The sequence below is a fragment of the Paroedura picta genome, chromosome 13 (assembly GCF_049243985.1).
Source record: "Paroedura picta isolate Pp20150507F chromosome 13, Ppicta_v3.0, whole genome shotgun sequence".
Taxonomy (NCBI): domain Eukaryota; kingdom Metazoa; phylum Chordata; class Lepidosauria; order Squamata; family Gekkonidae; genus Paroedura; species Paroedura picta.
Window position 1 is genome coordinate 1967416 of NC_135381.1, and position 21506 is coordinate 1988921.

The 21506-nt window shown below is 52.1% G+C and overlaps 1 protein-coding gene across 11 annotated transcripts in view; it reads right to left on the reverse strand.

Annotated features, from left to right (window-relative positions):
* Nucleotides 1–21506, reverse strand: part of CUX2 (cut like homeobox 2) — a 117893-nt gene that overhangs the window by 43106 nt on the left and 53281 nt on the right. For 3 of the 11 annotated variants that reach the window (XM_077309367.1, XM_077309366.1, XM_077309364.1), the window contains exon 1: nucleotides 19210–19295. The exons of 7 other annotated variants lie outside the window; for them this stretch is intronic. The gene's annotated coding sequence lies outside the window, so the exon portion shown is untranslated. Of the gene's footprint in view, nucleotides 1–19209; nucleotides 19297–21506 lie in introns of those variants that run through there. One more of the 11 variants, XM_077309362.1, reaches the window with a different exon arrangement.

Consider the following 21506-nt stretch of genomic DNA (forward strand, 5'->3'; position numbering starts at 1 on the left):
AAATAAAAGTACTCCAACAGATGTAAGGACCATTGCATTCTACAGATAAGGTCTTGAAAATTATAATGAAAGGGGGATGTTGGGGAGAAATACTTTGAGTTTTGTACACTCTGTAATATCTAATCCTCCTTGATATACCCGATTATATCATCCTTCTCCCTTCTGTAGCCTTCCCATGCATCCTAACTGTCTCCTTCCACGGTGCGACCCTGCTCACGAGTGCACAGGCTGGCAGAAATGAGAGGGGGCAGGACTTCCGTGTTCCTAGGCGGAGGGGGCAGGATGGGATGCAGTCAGCAGGTGGTTCCGCCTGACAAGGAAAGCCCCAAGAAGTGAAGGAGACGAATGGAAGACCAGAAAACAGCCCCAGAGCCAAGCCAATAAAGGGCCACCATCAGGGAACAGAAAATCCCTGGATGTGTTTTGCATTTCTTCTTCAGGGAAACGGACGCAGCAGTTAAATGAGTCCCTCTTCTATTTCCCAGTGGGGAGCCTTACTTGGAGGAGCTCAGTCTCCAGGCGCAAAGGGGAACACCAAAAGCGTCAGCCTGCAGAAGACTTTGGAGGGCATTCACTGGCTCTGCCCTTTCCTGCTGGAGGGCTCTGCTTCGGGTGCCGCCACCGGCTGAGATCAGGCAGGTAGCAAGCCCGGGTCATGGCACCAAAGCTCTGGCAGGAGGCTTGCCTGTCCCCTTCTGTGACTGCCTTCCACCCACGCATGAAGGCTTCTTGTTCCGGATGGCATTCCCACAGGGATCCCTCCCCACCCCCACTGCTTTAATGGCTGCTTTTATGTCTTTGTACATGTTTTAACTTGGTTTTAATGAGGTGGGGGGTTAATTTGCAAGGGTTTTAAACATGTGGTGTTATCATGTCTGCTCTCCAGGATGGTGAGGTGCCTCAGTGGCCCTGGGGAGAGCAGAAAGGCAGGACACAGAGTCCGTAAATAAGCATGCAGGGAAAGGCCGATCGCCATTTTGGGATTGGGAAGTGAATTTCTTCCAGGGATTCTGTGTGTTTTTTGGGGAGGGGGGTGGGGGGCTTCACCTGAGCATGGAAGTCACCTGAGTGACTTCACCTGAGTCACTGTGGGTGGGAAGGCAGTTGTGAATTTCCTACAATCTGCAGGGGGTTAGACTAGATGACCCTGGAGATCCCTTCCACCCTATGATTCTAAGTACACTTGTTTCACACACACCGGATAATGCACTCCCAATGACCTCTATCAAGCAGATCTTCCACACAGGAAAATCCAGCTGCAAAGGACTGCTAAAGAACACTGAAAGCGCATTAGCCAACATGTGTGAGGTTAGCCATACAAACATGCTTTTCCAGCCATAGGCAACTTATGGTGATCCTAGAGGGCTGTCCTGCCTGCTCCTGGTGTAAAACGAACGTGTGGGAGGCTGACGGACTGGCCATCATGAGGTATCAAGTCGTGATGTCAGCTGTAGGGCAAGAGATGCTCAGAGGGGATTCACCTTTGCCTGCCTCTGCAGCACGACCCTTGATGGTCCGAGAGGAGCTCAGCCTCCAGACGCAAAGGGAAGAATATCCAAGTACTGAACAGGGCCGACCCTGTGGCACTTCCAAGCTCCAATGCAAGCAGGGCAGCCTGGGCTTCCCAGGTCAGGAACATCTAGTCTAGAAATACATCTTCTGTCAAGTTCATTTCAACCCCTCCAGACCGTTATTCTGAGTGCATGGCTCAGAAATCCCTAGCCTGGCCTACAGCTGCATAGAGACGGTCTTTGCAGTAATTCTGGGGTCCTCCTCTTGGTAGCTCTCTGTCTCGTGGTCCCAGGGAGCCCAGAAGAGGCACTGGGGCACAATGGTTACAGTGTCCACTTAGAAGAGTCGGATTTTGTCACTGCCCGGAGGAGTCTCAAAGCGGCTGACAGTCGCCTTCCCTCCCTCTCCCCACAACAGACACCATGTGGGATAGGAGGGGCTGAGGAAACCCTGACAGGACTGCTCGGTCAGAACAGTGTTATCAGTGCCGTGGCGAGCCCAAGGTCACTCAGCTGGCTGCATGCAGGAGAGCAGGGAATCAAGCCTGGCTCACCAGATTAGAAGCTGCCATCCATGTCCACTGGGTGATCTTAGGCCCATCAGGCCCTTCCCTCCTCAGCTACCTCACAGGGTTGTGATTGCTGTGAGGATCAGATGCAGAAGGCAGAATTAGCCACCCTGACCTGTGCTAGAGAAGCTGACGTCCTCTGAGGCTGCTCCTGTCCCCTTACCATTCGCCCTCCACAAGCCCGTGACCCCAGAGCCCTGCTTGCTCCCATTCCTCCCAGACGTTCAAGGTCCATGGAAGGGAGCCTGGTCATGCCTGCGAGCAACAGGGAGATGCCCACTTGCAGCCTGGATGCCAGCCTCCGCCCAATGTCGTGGCGTCAGCCAGCTGCCCTCCATGGCTGTTCTCCTTCCCAAACGGCAGCGCAGGTTTTCATCATGGGGTCTGCCAGCCCCTGCTGCTGCCCAGCATGTTTTTGAGCACCGGGAGGGAGTCTGTTCTACGGCCAGAAAAAGAATCCAGATTAGAGAGGTTTCCATGTAAACAAATACAGATGGGGGTTCAAATTAAAAGCAGGCCTTGGCTGATCGATACTCTTAATATCCTCCCTCCCTCCGCTCTTCGGGAGCTGCAAGGAAAACACAGCGATAGTGTCAAAATACTAAAGGAACAACATATTGCGTGGCATGATCGCTTTGCTTCATTCCCAGCCCTGGCTGCTCACTCCCCCCCCCCCACACACACACTGATGGCTATCTGCCGAGAAGGAAGATTCCCAAGCTATAACTGACTTCTGCTTTTAAGCATTCATAAATAAGCTTTTAAAGATCTCTATGGCTTTTTAATTTCAGTGGAATTTGGGGAGGGGGGAATTGAAAGCTCCGGGATTAAGTAAACTGACCTTTTGTGTACCGTGCTGTAAATCAAGCACAGGTCACTTCAAGACCAGGGAAACGTTTCATTAAAGAATTATGGATTCAACCCATGCTGGGTTTGGAAGACGTAGAGCTGCATGCATGCAAGCCATTAAGGAGATGTGGAGTGGTCTTCTTCTTCTTTGAGGGAAATAAAACAAGGTTTCAAAAACAAAGAATCAAAGGAAACAGGTTTTATCTATGAAAAGGAAGCAAATCTACCCCAGGGTGGGCATGAAAAGAAGGACGCACTTCCAGGTGGGGCCTGGATCTCCCAGAATAACAGCCAATGTCCAAGAAGAAGATGAGGAAGAGGAGGAGGAGGAGGAGGAGGAAGGAGACCATGGCAACCCATGCGAGATCAGGCCAATGGTCCATCCAGTCCATCACTGTGTGGCTAAAACCCAGGTGCCACCAGGAGGTCCACCACCAGGGCCAGAACTCCCCAAGCCTCCAAGCACCAAGAAAACAGAGCATCGCTGCTCTCTAGACCTGTGGCTAGGAGCCACCGAGGGACCTCTGCTCCAGATGTTGGTCCAAACCCTTCTTGCAGCTGTCTGTGCTTGTAGCCACCACCACCATCACTTGCATCTCCAGATCTGCAAGCCGGATTTGCAGGGCCAGCTGGGAAGGTGGTCAGAAAAGGAGAGGAAACCGGCTACTCTCGGTGGCGGGGATGCCAAAGAGAGGCGACACAGGGAGGCGTTGTGCGGCTGCCCCGTTTGCTATGCAGGGCCGGGCACGACAGGCTGCAGAAGGCAAGACGGATCGCCATGTGCCCGGCCGCTGGGTAGACAGGCTGTTTGGCAGGAGCCATCAATCATCCCCCTGCGTATTATGTAAATTCCTGATGCGAAAGATGTATGGAGTCAATTACCAGGGGTCACGGCTGGGTGTTAAATTCCTACAACAAAGCTCCTCTTGGTCTCCAATGAATTTGAGAGAGATTGCAAGCTTTCTGCTTTTTATTGGACCATATAAATATTTCACTGTTAGATATAAAAAAATATTGGAGAAAAAGCAGATAAAACCGAGCTCCCATGTGTATCCAGAGGAACAAGGCGCAAGAAGATCGAGTCAGCAGCTTTTTAACAGTCTTGCGGCATCTTCCAGGAAAGCCACGGTCCGAAGGCAAGTTTTGACTAGGGGTTTCGGCATCGCTCCAGCCAGGGGTGCGGAAGGCAGCCTCCCAGCTGACGAGTCCAAGCAGACTATTCAAGAGGTAAAGCCACTCAGCCCAGAACCCCAAAACAAGAAATAGGAGGGCTCACCCAAGAGAGAGGACTGACCGGTCTGTTTCTCCTCTTGGCTTCCCGACAGTTAGTTTCCTTCAAAGCCCACTGGTAGGTTCAGAGCAATTGCTGTGCCCCCCCCCCCCAATGCAGATGCAGCAGAATTCCCAATCTTCAGAAGATGCTGCCCATTGCACCTCTGCATGAGTGTGGGGTGATGGGAAGTGCTGTCAAATCACAGCTGACTGACAGCAATGCTTTTGAGTTTTCGAGGCAAGGGGTTTTCAGAGGGGGTTGGCCACTGCCTGCCTCTGTCAAGCCCCCCTGGACTCCCTTGGGGGTCTCCCCTCCAAGTGGTAACCAGAGTCGACCCTGCTTAGCTTCTGAGATCGGATGAGATTAGGCTGGCCGGGGCCATCCAGGGCTGGGCATTCTAGGCTTTCCTCCTGCAAAACGGCAAGTACATCCAGAACAAGGACTCAGACAGAAACACAGGAGGAGGCTTATATGATTCTATGATGCTATGACTCCTTTGCAGGGAAGTGATTTTTTACTCTAAAAAAGAACCTTATCACTTTGAGAGTTTTAATTGTACCTCTAATTATAACTTCAACTTATACCAGGATGGGAAATGATGAAACAGTTGCCTCTATTTTTGCCGAGCCAACCTTGCTGCCTGAACTTCTCAGAAAAGCTAGCCCTAGGGTGGGTGACCGTTGCAAATAGTGTGGCTTCAGCAAAGGCGCAAGCTTTTCTGGTGCTACATTTCACTCTTGCAACAGAGGAAGCCCCTCCTAGGCTATCAGCAGAGTCCCCATGGGGCTGGGTTGCCAACTGTTCAGCAGGGGCTGAACTTCTCCTGGGATTACAACTCCAGACTGCAGAAACAGAGATCAGTTCCCCCAAAGAAAAGGTCTCCTCTGGTGGGTAGGCTTTAGGGCAGGGCTGTCCAAACTGTGGCTCTCCAGATGTCTATGGACTACAATTCCCATAAGCCACTGCCAGCAAGGGCTGATGGTATTTGGTCATCTAGAGAGCCACAATTTGGCCACCCCTGCTCTAGGGCATTATCCCCTGCCAAGGCCTCACCCTCCCCAAACTCACCCCTCTCCAGGCTCCAACTGGAAATCTCCAGGAATTTCCCACCTGAAATTAGCAACCCTCCCCTCTTCCATCTCTTGGACAACCCCCCGTTATTCTTTTGAGCTAAACATGGTTTGCATCCCGCCCTGGTTTCCACCCACCACGCTTGGCCCCACACTTTTTGCAGGCCTAATTATCGTCTCTTCACTGAACAGAATGTGGTTTGGAGCGAACTGCAAGGATGCTGGTACAGATGAGGGGGTGGGAACCGAAATGGCGCTTGATGGGGAGAAAAGGAGGGGGGAGAATTCCTACTTAAGAGGGGGGAAGGTGGAGATGCACTGGGGCATTTGCCGTCAATGAATGCCAGGCCCTGGAGAAGCACCTGACGCCTCCATTTTAGCACCACATCAAGGGCTGAAAGAACTATTGTTGTCGGAAAAGAGCATTGTGTTTGAACAGATCGCCTATCGCTCCAGCCCTCTGGAGTCCCCGGTGCACGCGGTGTCCGTCCGTAATATGTTGCACGGCATCGCTTGTTGTGTCCCGTCACCCCCCCGCCCCTCCCCCCGAACATCGGCTTTCATATCTTTCCCCGGAACGAACATCTAATGCGCTTCTGGAATCGCTGTCCTTCTCAAGATCCTATTACAGCCGTTTTGATAAAGCACCCGAAGCCAGAGATTCCATTTTAGATTAGGGAAGATCATAGGAGGGAGAGAGAGAGAGAGAGAGAGAACAGGGTCGCCTCCAAAGAGCTGTGCTTCGTGGCCTGCTGATGCTTAGATGAGACGTGAGTGGAGATTCTGGGAGATGGAGCCGTTTAACTTTTGCTTAAAAAAATAAACTGTCTCCATTTTTTGCCCTACTCAGGACCCAAAGCAGCTTATGACATTGTTTTCTTCCCCAACACCTTATCCGCACAACAACAGCCCTGTGATGTCGAGTAGGTTGAGGTTGGGATGGGGCCAAGTTCACCTGGCAAGCTTCCAAAGACAGAACCAAGTTTGAGTCCAGTGTGCAGCATAGTGCTGGCAGGGGCTCATGGGAAGGGTAGTCCATGTTCCTCTGGTGAGCCAAAGTTTGGTCACCCCTGCGTAGGGTCTGCCTTCCAAAGTGGGCATTTTCTCCAGGTGAACTGATCTCTGGCGATCAGTTGCAATCCCAGGAGCTCTCCAGCCACCACCTTGAAGTGGCAGCCCTACCTGCCATGATCCCCACTCCTGAAGGTGTGGGTAAGCACAGGTTGCAATGACTTGCACAGCACTGTGGCCCAACAAAGGATGAATGCAAATCATGCAAAGAAAGGAAACGGGGCCTTTGCAGTCTGGGTTGAAGTCTCTGCCCCTCTTGCTATCACGTCTGGCTCAACCTCTTTCAGACCCCCAAACAGACCTCTGAGGGTGCAAAGGTGTGAGAAGAAGCAAGCCTCAACTCTTGGACATTCAAGAAATGACACTGCAAAACACACTAAGGGATAAACTGTGGTTGTGAAGTCCAAGGCTCCTGTGCACAGAAATTACATCATCATCATCATCATCATCATCATCATTATCAATACTATTTCTATGCTGTTCTGCCCAACCACAGTCCTCGGGACAGCAAACATAAAAAAAAAAACATTAAAACATTTGAACAATTAAAAATGCATTTTAAATGATAAAATGATTCAATAAAACACATAAACCACGCCGCAAATTCGTCTCTTCGACCCAAGCATCCCGAAGCAATTTGTCCAGCAGAGGTATTGCAGTCTGGCTGTTATGGGAGTAACTAAGCAAAAACCTAGAGAGCGATAGGCACCAAGGGTCAGGCACCCCGCCCAGGCCGAGACGATTGGACACCAAATGGATGCGCACAAGCATACGCACCATCCACCATCCCCTCCTCTGATCTCGCCAGCAAGGCCAGGCATTGGCAGTCAGGGCAAGACGGCCGAGGAGGCGGCCGAATTAAAATGCCCACCATCCACATTGTTCCCTGGGCTCCACCATCACGGTCTGTTGGCCTTGCCTCCCTTCAAGAGAAGAAAAACCGTCTGCTCCAGAAGGTGCTCGGACTTTGACCGGCTCCAGTTTGGGTGCTCAATAAGGTGAAGATTTGGGGCGGATGACAGGAGGACTGCTGCAAAGCAGAGACGACTGGGCGACCCAGGCTCACCAGGCGTGTGGGGGGGGGGGATTACCCGATCCCTCAACTGTGCCATGTTCTTTGAGACAATCCCTCCCTTCCCATGAGAAGCGGCCGGCAGGAGCTGTTAAATCCCGCCCATGCCGAGAGCACTGGATGAAAGAGTCGGAAGGATGCTTCCTCTATCATGGCAGAGCTCTCTGGGGCCATCCCCCAGTTCCTTGTTGGAGATGCTCAAAGGGACAGCTCAATTTGAAGCCACCATAGAAAGCAACAAGATTCGTGGGGTTGGAGATTTCAAGAGCCAAAATTCCTTCCACTAGATATCTGACAAGGGGAGCGCTGACTTTCAAACACTTCTGCCTCCAAAATCTGTTTGGTTTCTTACACGGCTCCTGGACTCCAATCTAGCTGTGCTACGGCAGATCTACACAGTGATCTGGGGAAACAAAACGGGACCTTGACACAACTCTCTCTGGTTCCCTTCAGCTCTGCGCCCCCCCCCCCCCGCTCCAGAAAGGGAGGAAATGGCACGATGGTGCTAAGTGCCTGACTCATTTGGGGGGAGGCTGAGAAGGGCTCCCAAGCTTAAAGGTGCAGCTGGAGAACTGGAGGCTCTTGCTTCCGTGGGGTCTGAGTTGTGTGTTTGTGCATTAAGCCGCCCAGTGCAAAAAAAGGCCTCCCAAAGTCTTTCATTTACACCCTAGCCAGGGACTGGGCTGCCACCCTGATCCCCAAGATCCTCGTTTTCTCAACCAGGGTCCCTTGAAGCCCAAGGAGGGTTTCCTGAAAGAGTGGGAGTTAACTAATTTTTAATATATTTTTAAAAATCTTTAAACATCTACCGTGATAATGACCATATATGGTCATGTCAACCTCCCCTCCCCAAATGGCCAATGATGGGCCTGGAGGGGGTGGGAGGGGCCCCAGGTGGGCGTGTCCAGAGCTCTGCTTCCCAGCCGTACTCTGCAGGATGGCACCACGTCTGGGGTTTCTTGAAGCCTGACGAATGTTTCAGGGGTTTCTCAGCAGTAAGGAAGTTGAGGAAGGCTGACTGTATCCAGCCTTCATCCCCCCGGGATTCTCACCCATGAGGTTCTGCTGCCACCATCAATCCTGCTGACCCAGACGTGCACCCAAAGGCCCCTCCCAGGTAGCTCCTTGTGAAATGGATTGACCGGGATGGGAATTGCAATCAGAGCTACCTGGGCCACAGCTGGGACCTCCCCGTGAATTATGGGTCTCGTGGTGTATTATTCTGCCCTTGGAATGCACTGCCCCTTGCCAGGCTCCAGAGAGAGAGCATCCGCCTGGCAAAAATACTGTTCCCGGGTCCTGCATCTTCTCCCACATCTGGCTTTTGGGGACAGCACTGCGACCGTCACAGGGGTTCCATGCATCTTAGCACCGTAGTTATGGGGCATTTATCTCACAGATGCATAGGGTCTGTTACAATGGCAGGAAGGAAAGAGAATTTGCAATTTGGGCTCTCAAAAGATATGGAAATGTGTTCATCAAGAGACCCATTATTGTACGGTTCACGTGCCAGCCGCAAGGACCCCCCCCCAACCGATCAGCTGCTAATACTGCCTCAGCAAGCGAGCATTTCCTCATTCAGCTTTGCTGCTGCATTTTGACAAAGTCCTAATTACAATACACTGGCACTCCCCTTCTGAAAACATACCCCCCCCCCCCGCATTCCTCCGTCCCTGACACTCTGAGAAATAATCTCTCAGCCATGGGTTCACAGGGCGAGGTCCCATTATTCTGGAGGGGGTGTTTGCTCCAGAGGAAATTATGTTTCGCTGTATCGGATGAAGTGTGCTTTCACACAAATGCTGACACCTTGAATAAAACTTTGTCGGTTTTGAAGTTGCCCCTGGACTCGAACTTTGCTACCAGACTCAAATCTGACTCTTTTAATGCAGAACAACACAAGGAGCCACAGAAACAAACCTAGCTCTGTTTGTGAAGAAGAGAAGAAGAGCTGAGGTTTTGTACCCAAAGGAGTCTCAAAGCAGCTTACAATCGTCTTCCCTTCCTCTCCCCAAACCTTGCAAGGAAGGTGGGGCTGAAAGAGATCGGGGCGGGGGGCATTACCGACTATAGTCATATCACTGATGAGAAACCTGCCCTATGAGATACACGAGGCTGAGAGAGCTCCAAGAGAACTGAGACTGGCCCAAGGTCACCCAGATGGCTGCATGTGGACGAGCGAGGAATCAAATCCAGTTCTCCAGATGAGAGGCTGTCACTCTTAACCATGGCGCCAAGTTGGCTCTCAATGCAATCACTGAAGGGACTAGCCAGGAAGAAGAAAACAAGGAGGAATGAGCAGCTCCCCCCCGCCCCGGCCACCTTCCGGCTACCCTGCCTACCCGCTGCCTTGGAAATGGAAGAGCTCTGGAAATCGGGTCCTTTCTCTTCCTAGATTTGGTTGCTCCAGATGGGTCACCCTGAAAACATCACATGACATCCAGCCTGGACTCTCCCTAGAAGTGAAAAGGACCGGACTGAGGCCGCTATACTTTGGTCACATTAAGACAAGACTCCATGGGAGAGAGGACCAAGTCTGGTTCTTGCTACTACTTGCCTTCCTCGTTGGCCAGCACGCTCCGTAACTGAGCAGCTTCCACCTTCATTATCGAGGAGCAGATCAAAATACAAACGGCTAGCAGGAAAACTCTACGGAGAACGGCAGACGTAAAAGGAGGCTCCAAGTTTTCAGGACCCGGAGGAAGAGGAATTGCAGTAGAGCCCCAGGTAGCCCTTGCCTCTGCTGGGGGGACGTACTGAGGATTCCCCCCCGCTAGCTGGGCCCATAACCTCTTATCTCTGGCTTAGCAACTGAAGGCCGGGAGATCGTTCCCAGGATGGCACGTCAGACCCAAGGGCCGATTTCCACCGCAGAGGAGAGCTAAATGAGCGGCAGCACTGCCAAGGCCAGCCCGACCAGACCAAGAGGAGCCGTGCCCAGCAGCAGCCGTCAAGGTAAGAGCTGACATCGGCTTCCTGCCTTGTCGGGCAGAGTTGGCGGGGGGGGGGCTTTCAGACCAGCCAAGGAAGACGCCATGGGGCCCCGCCATGCCATTATACACTTTTATTGATGCTGTTCTGAAGAAAGCTAATCAATATATTAGATTTCCCAAAGAAAGAAAAACAGCAGCTGCCAGAGAGTTTTCCATCGTGCTCTGCGAGCTTTCAACAGCGCTGGCTGAGGTCATCGTCATCAAGGAAGGGACGGACTCACGTTCCCAGAGAGGCAGGAGGGGAAATCTGGAGGAGTGGAGGACGGCCGGGGTGAGCCCATGAGCGGTTCAAAGTTAGTCCCGTTAAAAGCACAGGAGGGGTATCAAAGATGCCCCTGACTAAGCTGGACATGAGATGCTGTTTTCTTAAAAAAAAATTTTTTAAGCCATAATGTCAACTCAAGTTACAGAAGCCATGGCCGGAAGATACAGGGATGGCCACCCACACAGATGGCTTGAAAGGAGATGAGACTAATTCGTACATCGGTTAATGACTGTTATTCAGGACGGCTAAATGAAACCTCCATGTACTTGTGCAGGACACCTCCTTGCAGGGTGTTGGACTGCTCCGACATTTGGCCTGTCCCTGCAGGGCCTAACTTCTATTGGGACAAGATCTGTGCATTGGTGGCCAGCGGCATTTTAGGGGAGCCCCTGCGTGAGATCTAAGGAAGAAAGTCTCTTCCAAAATATGCATTTCGTGCCACGGGGGAGTGCTACGAAGAACAAAGGACGCCCGGCCTTCCCCGCTTCAAGAAAGACTGCTCTCATTCCCAGGCACCTTTAATCTATTATTAATTGCAGAAAACCAATAGCATTGACCAAGATGCCATTAATCCTGGGACAGCTTGGGGTGGGTGGGTGGGTGGAAGAAACTCTTTCTACTTGTGGGTAGCCGGGAAGTTTGGAGTGCCTGCTGAGTCAGGACTAAAACAAGGGGTCGGGGTGTGTGTGTGTGTCATGATGCCCTCCAGTACCTTTCCAAGTGCCCACCTAGTGGGAGGGGCCAACTGGGACTTGTGCCCAGGACAGCTTCTGATTGGCCTGTGCAGCTTAAAAGGCATTCTACTAAGAGCCAAGGTGGTGTGGTCCTTAAAAGCAGCGGGCTCAAACGGGGAGAACTGGGTTTGACTCCCCACTCCTCCTCCATATGCAGCCAGCTGGGTGGCCTTGGGCTAGAATGCCAGTCCCAGAATGCCACAAATTAACGTGATGTGCTATATCACGTTAGTCCATTGGGGCTGTTGTGTGTGCGTGTGGGGGGCACTCTGGTTTTGGAGAACTACTCTATGGTTAGAAGCTAATTCTACCATAGAGTTTTGCCCAGAGTGTTGCTCCCCAACGTCCCCAGCACGCGGACATCTCTTCCGGGTCATTCCTCCCTGCTCCTGGAAAGTGCGCCTCCTACCCTGCCGGCGGCACCGATGGGCCTGGAAACCCTAATGCCATCATTTGCGAGGAAGTGTCCATCCCCAGAGAAAGTGGGCTGTGTGGTTCCGTCAGGGTGGGACCCACGTTTCTTGAGGGATTCGTGGGATGCGAGCGATCAGCGCCTGAGAACTGTGGGGAGATGCTGTTTCGCTTCCACACACCCCCTCCTCAAGGACTACAGCTGAGCACGGAGGGACCGCCGCCAGTCAAAGGGGCTCTGGCAACAGGTGCTGGAAAAGCCTTCCGGGAGAGCTGAGGCCACGAAGAGGCGACAACGTCCAGCTAGACAGACCCGGAATAGACGGCGCTGAGCCGGGTGGATTAAGGGCCCCATTCGGAGCAAACCAGGGGCATGCGTTTAGTGAGCACCACCAAGAAACTGAGCTGGGTCCCTCTTCCGAATCCCTCTGGCTGCCTGCTCTGGGCTGGGGAGTTCGTGGGGATGTGGGTCTGGGGGCCTACTTAGTCAGGGGCAAAGCCAGAGAGATTGCCCTTCGGTGAAGCCATCTGCCCCACAGGATCGATCGCTGTCATCTGGGGATCAGCTGTCATTCCAGGAGATCTCCAGGCCCCACCCAGAGACCCAGGCCCTGTGCATCCAAGAGCACCAAGAGGGGTCCGTCTTCTCCCCTGCCAGATTCCAGGGGAGATCCCAAATCAGAAATATTAGAGACACGAGACCCTCCCGGTTTCCCCGAGGACTAGCTGCACCACACCAGCAACAAACCAGCCATGTGCAGCGCCCCCCCCCCCATGACACCGGGCCACACCGAAGGGGCTTCTGCTGGTAGCATCATCTGTCATCCAGGCAGCTGTAAAAGGGTGGGGGGAGGGGATGCGGGGGGGGGGGCTCAGGCAGAAGCAAACAAAAGAGGCGATTTAATAAGCAGCAGCCGAAGGGGAGGGGAGGAGCGCAGCCCTCTAGGCCCGAGATGCTTTTACATATTTTTTCCAGGGGGTGGGCTGCCTGTGTGTGGGGGGCGGGGGGGGGCTTATTGCATCTAATTGCAATCAACAGCCGACATCTGACGCAAGGACCAGGCTCAGCAAAAAATTGCTGCTGAGAGGGGCGAAATCTTTGTCTAAAAATAATCAGCCATTCCGCACGCCGCTGGATTTTTCTTTTTTTCTTCCTCCCCCCCCCCTTTTTTTTTTTTTTTGCTATAACGGTAATCGATGCCGGAGGCTTTGAATTCCATCAATGTATAGATCTGGCCCCGCTCTGCGCTGGCGATGGTCTGCCGGCTGGCAGGAGGGGGGGGGCGGGGGGGAGAAGGCGGCCCAGGCCCCCCAGCCCCCCCCCCCCCGGGTGAGAAGAGGCGCTCAGGTGCCCCCGCCCAGCCCTTTATCAGCGGCTAAAAAAGAGCGAGAACAAATTCTCCCCCGGCCGGCCTGGGCTGGCCCGGCTGCCCCCCCCTCGCCCCCCCCCGGAGAGGTTTGCAGCAGCAGTTAAAGATTAGCCGGGGCTTTCCAGACGCCAATTCTTTTTTCGAGGGTATCGATCAATAAATCAAATCCGAGGCGAATCAATCGGCCAATCAGAAGCGTCTCGCCGATGCATTACGGCTGGCGCCTGCAGCCCGGCCTGCCCCCCCCCCCCCCGCAGACTCCCCGGCGCAGGAGCCATAAATTCCCCGTCGAGGCGCAGCCCGAGAAACAAGGTGGACATCTGCGCCGCTGCTAGGAAACTCGCCGCTCCGCCACGGACCTCCCCAAAGGCCGCCTCTGGCCGCAGCGCCCCCCTTCGCCCCCCCCCCAGCCCCTGGCAGCTGCCGGCTGGCTCCCTCGACGAAGCCTTTGGAAAGACTTTGCCGCTCTGCTCCCGGGCCGCCGCCCCCCCGCAGCCCCCTTGCTCTCCTTCCTTCCCCCCCAGCTGCAAAAAGAGGGGGGGGGGGAGAGCGAGCAGGAGAATCGCGGCCCACTCAGTCGATAGTAAAAGCCGTCCTGGGACCTCATAGCATGAAGGCAATTTTATGACGCCCATTATGTAGCACTGTAACTTCATTAAAAGCTGTTTATCCCCTCTAAGCATTTCAAAGCACTTCCCCTCCGACGGCCGCCCGTAAAAGGGGGACTGGATTAACCCCGGTGGCTGGGGGGGGGGGGGGCAAGGGGCAAGGGGTTCGAATCCGCGGCTTTTGGCTGACCCTTTTTGATGATGATGATGATGATGATGATAAACTTTGTTTTTGTAGTTTGCCCTTTGCTCAGGGCGGCTAACAACACCGGTTAAAGCCATGGATGTGCATACAAATCCAGTGAGGACCCTCAAAATGTGTTGGTGCATTCCATCAGCCCCCCCCCCCCCCATTTTAACTTCAAGATCTTGGGAGAGGAAGATCTTTTCTCTCTCTCAGCATTTCTTGATGTCCTGACTAGCCTCAGCCGGGCCTGCTGGAACCACTCCGCTTTACAAGCCCTGCAGAACCGGTTAAGGTCCTGCGGGGCCCTGACCTCTTTCGCCAGATTGTTCCATTAGGCCGGGCGAGGCTGAAAGGGCCAGGCCCTGGTTGAGGCCGATCTCACCTCTTCTGGGCCAGGGATCCTAAGCAGGTTTCGGTCAGGGGACCTCCATGCTCTTTGGGGGGCATGGTGGAAGCCAGTCCCAGCATGGGGGCTTGCTTATGTGTGTGTGTGTGTGTGTATGCGTGTGTGTGTGTATGCGTGTGTGTGCATGTGTGTGTTTGTTTGTTTTTATAGGCCGCCACTATTGAGCCAGGCATCTCAGGGCATCTCACAACAATAGACACATACAGTATATATTGAAACCATACTATATACATGAAAATAGATTAAAATCAGTAGAAGAAAGCAGTACAGTTGTTCTTTGGTCTGAGAACAGAGTCGGTACCAATTATCAGCAGACTAGGAGGGGGAGGAGGGCCTCAAAGTTGGCAGGAGGGGTCCATAGGATTGTATTGATCTCCCGGGCATAGTAGGCCCAACCAAATGCCTGGCGAAAGAGCTCCGTTTTGCAGGCCCTGCGGAACTGGGTCAGCTCTATCAGGGCCCTGATGTTCTCCAGGAGCTCGTTCCACCAGGCCGGGGCCAGGGCAGAAAAGGCCCTGCATGAGGACAGCCACACTTCTTTGGGGCTGGGCACTGCGCATCGGTTGGCTGTAGCCTACCAGAGTGTTTTCTGGGGGTCCTATTCAGACAGGGGGCCCCTTAGTCCAAATGCAGGAACACAAAGCGTCCCTTGGCATAAGCCGGTGGTGTCCTGTCCTGGTTAGACTAGGCTCGGGGAGATCCAGGCTCGAAACTCCATTCTGTCATAGAAACCTACTGGGTAACATTGGGCCAATGATGCACTCTCAGTCTAGCCTACCCCGCAGGGTTGAGGAATATATAAAATGGGGAAGGGAGAAGTGATCTCCCGGCAGGATGGAGATGATCAAAAAACCACACCAGACAGAGCCAGGCTGGGTGACCCTCAGCACATCCGACTCCAGGAGGCTGCTGTGGAAATAAAAGGCTGTCTTGCTCCGAGCAACCTGCTTGTCTGGCATGATATCCAGCTCTGACGGGCAGTGGTTCTTTTGGGTCTCGGGCAGCTGCTGTGTTTCCCCCAACACTGGTTCTTCCAAAAGAGTTCTGGAGTTCTGGAGCCATTCAAATAAAGCAGTTTTGTACAGAGCCAGCTCCTTGGGCTGTTTTGGTCGCTGGTAGCCATGCAGGTGTACGTGGCCCTTTGGGAACAGCTGTCCTCTGAGGTGCCAGGTAGGAAACCTGGGCCTTCCTGCCGGCAAACCAAGGGGCCCTCTCCACCTCCCCCCTTGCAGAAAAAACTGCAGCAGGGATGATCGAGGCGTATCGCAGCTGGCGAAATGCACAACTCGCAACTGTTAACCTCACCTGGTCGTGATATTATGACATTATTGAGGGGGGGGGATAAAAGTGCCTCTATTTTAAATCCTATTATGATAGTACCAAAACAAGAAAAAAAGCTGGCACATCCTCCCCTAAGGGACAGACAATGTAACTAAATCAAAGGTCTGGTTTCATTGTGGGTACGGATATGGGGAGGGGGAACAAACCCTTTCCAAATTGGGGGAGCGAGAAGAGAAACTGGCTCAATACCATTCTTTTACTGCATATAAATAAGACCTTTATTACAACTTTGATACAGCCTCCCCCTAACGACTTTTAAGGGCAGCCCAATAAAGTTGAAAAGGAACAGGGAAGGAACCAACACATGTTTAATATTCAATAAATGTGTCAATTTTACATACGGAGGCAAATAGGCCTTTATTGAGGAATTGGTAAATTTCCTCGGAGGAAACTAAGTGTGTTTTAGCCTTCAAGGGGTCCCCAGTGAACGAAAATGGAATGTGATTTGTGATAAAACTCAGCTGCTCCATAAAAGACGTTAAATAAATGTTGCTGTTTCACTTGGGATATACAGAATTGATTGCATTATAGACCTGTTCTAAGATGCACAATTCCCCCGCAAGGTATCTCGCTCCTTTCCGTGTTTGGAAGCCAGGGAGCACAGACGATTTAGATTACATCTTAACTCAAGGGCTAATGGTGGCCTAGAATTTGCTGGGGAAGAGGGGGGGGGGAATACCCATTAAATGGTTTGTTTCGCCTTTGTTTGAAGTTTACACAATGGCCACAAGCTCAGGAGCCTTTAAAGAGGGTCAGACCGATTTGTGGAGGGAGAAAGAGAAGTCTATCGGCATAACGGCAAAACAGGGGCTCCCGAATGGCCCTGAATATGGGTGGGGGTTCCTTCCGGGTTTCCTGGGGGCATCTAGCTAGTCCCAGATCCTGCGCAAAGCAGGATGTTGCCCTACATAGTGTCTGATTCATAGGCTCCATATCTGTGGGACTGTCTGTTGTCCTATGCCCCCCCCCCACAGGGCTTTGCGCTCTGTGGGTACCAACTTGATGGTCATTCCTGGCCCCAGAGAAGCTCGCCAGGCCTCAACCAGGGCCAGGGCCTTTTCGGTCCTGGCCCCTACCTGGTGGAATGAGCTCCCGGAAGAGCGGGAGCTTTTGGCATTCCGCAGGGCCTGCAAGACGGAACTCTTCCACCAGGTCTACGGTTGAGGCCATTGCAGGGAGAAAATCTGATGCCCCCCACCCCAAAGGAAGATACACCACCCCATTTTTGTTCCATCAGTGGTGGCCAGCAGATCCTACCCTGTTGCCCTGCCATGCTTGTTTTAGTTTTTTGTTTATTTATTTGTTATATTTATATACCGCCCTCCCCTGAGGCTCGGCCCATTTACATAGAATGCAGCAACAATACAAGGAACTTTCCATGATATATAGATAACCACAACAATAATAATAATTAACACTAATAACTGTAGCATAGGAACTTCTGTTACAGTGCAAACAGTAAGATGGCATTAATGCAATTTGTAATTTTAATGGAGGTTTTAATGGGAATTTTATTGTATTATGGGCTTTTTATTCTATAACCCGCCACAAGCCGGCTTGCTGAGAGTGGCGGGGAACAAACTCAATAAGTAATAATAATAATAATTATTATCCTTGCATTCTTGTTAGGGTTGCTAGGTCCATGTTAGGAAACTCCAGGAGATTTGGAGCTGGAGCTGGGAGAGGGTAAGGCCTCGTTGGGGTACACTGCCACCAAGTCCACCCTCCAAATCATCCGTTCTTTTCCAGGGGAACTGATCTCTGCAGTCGGAAGGTGAGCTCCAATTCCAGAGGCTCCCCAGGCCCCACCTGGAGGCTGGCATCCCTAGTCCTTGAACCCTACCCTTCAATAAGGAAATAAGGCCAGATGGCCTGTGTTTTCAGGGGACAGCTGTATTGACCAGACAGCACTGCAAAGGCAGGATACATGTATTTTATGCACAAAACTGAGAAGTCATGCCTTCCCCTTTCCAAGCAAGTCTTTGAAGCCAGGGTGGAAAGAAAGGGGGGAGCCAATTATCCCCGGAGAATCACAAACAGTAATAACACAGAGGAGTAATAGTAAATGAAGCTCAGTGCAGCTCACGGAAACAAAGCAATCTTCATACAGACAAAATGTGCAGGGGGGGGGATGGGGAGCACCACCACGCTGAGCTCAAGCGGCAGAGTAATTGTGCTGCTCCGGCACCCCCGAGAATCAATCACAGCCCGGGGTTGGCACCGTTCGGCCCGGCCCGAATCCTTACCTTTGCCAGGAACCGGCATGGCGTTTTAACAGGTTGGTAGCCCCCTTGCTAGCTAACGCATAGCTCGCCGCTTTCAAAACTGCTGGTGTCTCAAACCAAGCTAAACTCCGGTAATTGTTTAATGCCTATTTTTCCTCAGTGCTGGTTCACATCCTGTGCCTCTTTGTGACAGAAATTGATATTCTCCACTTAGGGTTTAGAGAAGGAAAAGAAATCCGTAGATTTCTGTCTGGTGCTTCAACAGAAGGGCAGGTAAATTTGCGCTGCTGACGCCAGCTAAGCAGTTCCTGCAAGAGGACCACTTTCATGCAATCAAGTTTTACTTGTGCATTAAATTTATCATAGCCCACCTTCCACACTTGGACTCCAGGCGGATGACACAGAGTGAGTCCGGACAGGATGGGACATTCAGGCATAAGGGGGTGGAGGGCACCCTTCCGCCAGACCTGCGGCTGAGACCAGGGCCGTCTGCAGCTCCACGGGCCTCCCTCCTCCTCCTCCTCCCTATTTATTTGACCTATACATCTCTAATCTGGGTAGCGGGTAGAAGGACTTAAGGGGGGGAGCAAACAGGGTTTTAATTGTGCATTATTGTTATTGTTGTTGTTATTACTGTATTTTATTATTATAGAATCATGGAAGAGGCCCCACAGGCCATCTGGTCCAACCCCCTGCTCAATACAGGATCAGCCCAAAGCATCCGTTATCTCCATCCGTTATCTCTCCAGTCGCTGCTTAAGGACCACCAGTGAGGGGGACCTCCCCACCTCCTTAGGCAGCCCATTCCACTGCTGAACTACTTGGACTGTGATGATCCCCCCTCCCCCGATATCCAGCCGGTACCATTCTGCACATAGTGTAAAGCCATGACTGCGGGTCCCCTTCTCTGCTGAAGAAGAAGAAGAAGAGTTGGTTCTTACATGCCGCTTTTCTCTACCCAACGTGGCTTACAGGAACTGCTGCCCACAGGAACTGCTCCCTGCCCTCCCCCGAGGGACAACCATTCAGATACTTCAGGAGAGCCCTCCTGTCCCCCCCTCCGCCTCCTCTTCTCCGTTACTACTGTTGTGAACCACCCCAATCCCATTGTGGGGAGGGGCGGCACAGAAAGTAAATAAACAAATAATAGTGAATAGCAACCCCCCAACAGAAGTCTACAACCAGAATCACAGCAAAGCAGAAGCATTAACCCGGCGCATCAAATAATGCCAAAATGTCATCGTAGGCTCCTACCTTCCGCCAGCTTGACTTCCCGTCGTATAGACCCCAGTCCCTAACGATTTATCCAAGTCACTTGGTGAATCATTTAGCACGCTGTGGCTCTATTGCCTGTGTACAAAAGCCACCTTGAATAATTCAGTTCTGTGTAGGTTGCAGAAAGCCAGGGGAGGGGGGAAATTTCCCAATCTCCTTGGGCAGGCTGCCCCGTGTGGTGGGGCCGTGTCTTACCTAGACTCTCCCATTTCCCTGGAGAGCATTATGCAGGTGTGGCCAAACTGTGGCTGTCCAGATGTCTATTGACCACAATTCCCATGGGCCCCTGGGCTCAAGGGGATTGTGGTCCATGGACATCTGTGGTCCATGGACATTTGGCCTCCCCTGCATTGTGGAATGAGGGGACAGAACGGCTCTGGCCCTAGAGGAGGCTTCTCATGTGAATGCATCCGATCGCGGCTTGGCCTACGCAACATCCCTTGCCCAACGCTCATGCCCCATTTTGTTTTGGAGCCACCGCTGAAGGTGCCCCCGGAAAACTGGGGAAGCGACGCCCCCCCTCCCCGGAAGACCCATCGCGTCCTATTAGCAACGCGGCTTCTTATTAGCAATTTCCCATCCGATCGGATTAATATTTGTTTTCACTGATACAATGCAGGAGTCTTATCAGATTAGCGACTTTCGGATCACATTAGTGCCCACAAATACTAATACGATACAGGACTAATATGACGGGCCCTGATGGGAGACGGCTAATGAGAGATGACTCGTGCGCTGCGAGGTTAGCAACGCAACCTTGCGGGTCCCGACGAGTGGGTGAAGGTTGCGCCTTTCTAAAAATACCGTCGCGTGGCACTGAGGAAGGTGAGCACACCGGTCCCCTCAAAGCAGGGAGCCCTGCTTGGGCTGGAGGCTCTCTCTGAGAAGGACACGAAGCTTGCTAATGCAACCGGCAGGGACCCCTGGCAGGCAGGTGGGGGCAACGCTGCCACCCTCCCTAGACAAATGCAGTCGCTGCCATCTGAAAGAACATGGCATTTGGGACTGCATGACCCACAGGAGGTGCTTTCAAGGATCCTGCATTGAGTAGAGGTTGGATTAGATGCGTCAGGAGGAGAATTTCTTCCAGGCCAGGCTAGCCAGGGATTCTGGGGTGGGTTTTTTTTGGGGGGGGGCAGGGGAGTATTATTTGGGCATAGAATTGAGGTCATTGTGGATAGGCAGGTAGCTGTGAGTTTCTGTATTCTGCAGGGGGTTGGATAGTAATAATGGGACATCTCCAGCCACCAGCTGGAGGCTGGCAACCGCTGAGGGACTATAAAGCAAAGGTGGCCAAACTGGGGCTCTCCAGATGTCCGTGGAGTACAATTCCCATGAGACCCTGCCAGCATCTAGCAAGGGCTCATGGGAATTGTACTCCATGGACATTGGGAGATCCCCAGTTCGGCCACCCCTCCTATAAAGGGACTTCTGAATCTCAGAACTCTCCAATTAATTAGGATTCACCACAGAAAAACTAGTGTTTATTTTCTGCCCTTTTATTTACTTCATGCTATAGCCCAGGAGTTTCAACCCCATTAAGTGCTTTTCTGTTCTCAGCATTTTTTTTTGGTTCTACTGAATTAAAATTTTGTATTCAATTAGTATTCACATTCTCTAATATGATACAAAAGTGTAATCATGTTAACTACTTTTGAAGTCACATTAAGACTGCATAATGGGAGCACATCCCTGCCCAGAACTGCTTGCTCTATTGTTTCTGATATATGGGAACACCGAAATTATGCATGGAGACTGCCCTGTGGAGCACAGGTACCTGCATATTACGACGGTGCCATTTTCGTCACGGATACGATGATATGATGACTGAGCCAATGACGTCTCCTACAGGTCCCTGCAGCCGATGAGATTAAATGACACTTGTGGGCAAAGAAGGAGCAATGAGGGCAAGCGAGGCAGAGGACAGTGAGGGCAAACAAGGATGCGGGGAGAACGGCTCCAAGAAGCAGCAGCAGGGAAGCAAGAAGGATCACAAGGAGCCACAAAGATGATCAGCGGTTTTTGTGATAATTGGATCCGTTGCTATGAATATGCTACTTGGGAAGCCAATATCAAAAGAGGTTTCAACAGCGGCCTGTTTTAAGAGCAGAAATGCTCTATGTGGGACGAATGATGCCAGAGTTTCATCGCTTTACCCAAATGCAGTTTCTTTAGCGTTTCCTTCGCCACGGCTGTGGATATTTCGCCGCCATGCACAAACGCCACGCACATTGTTTCACATCACGGCTTTTTATGATTCCCTTTAAAAGCACATT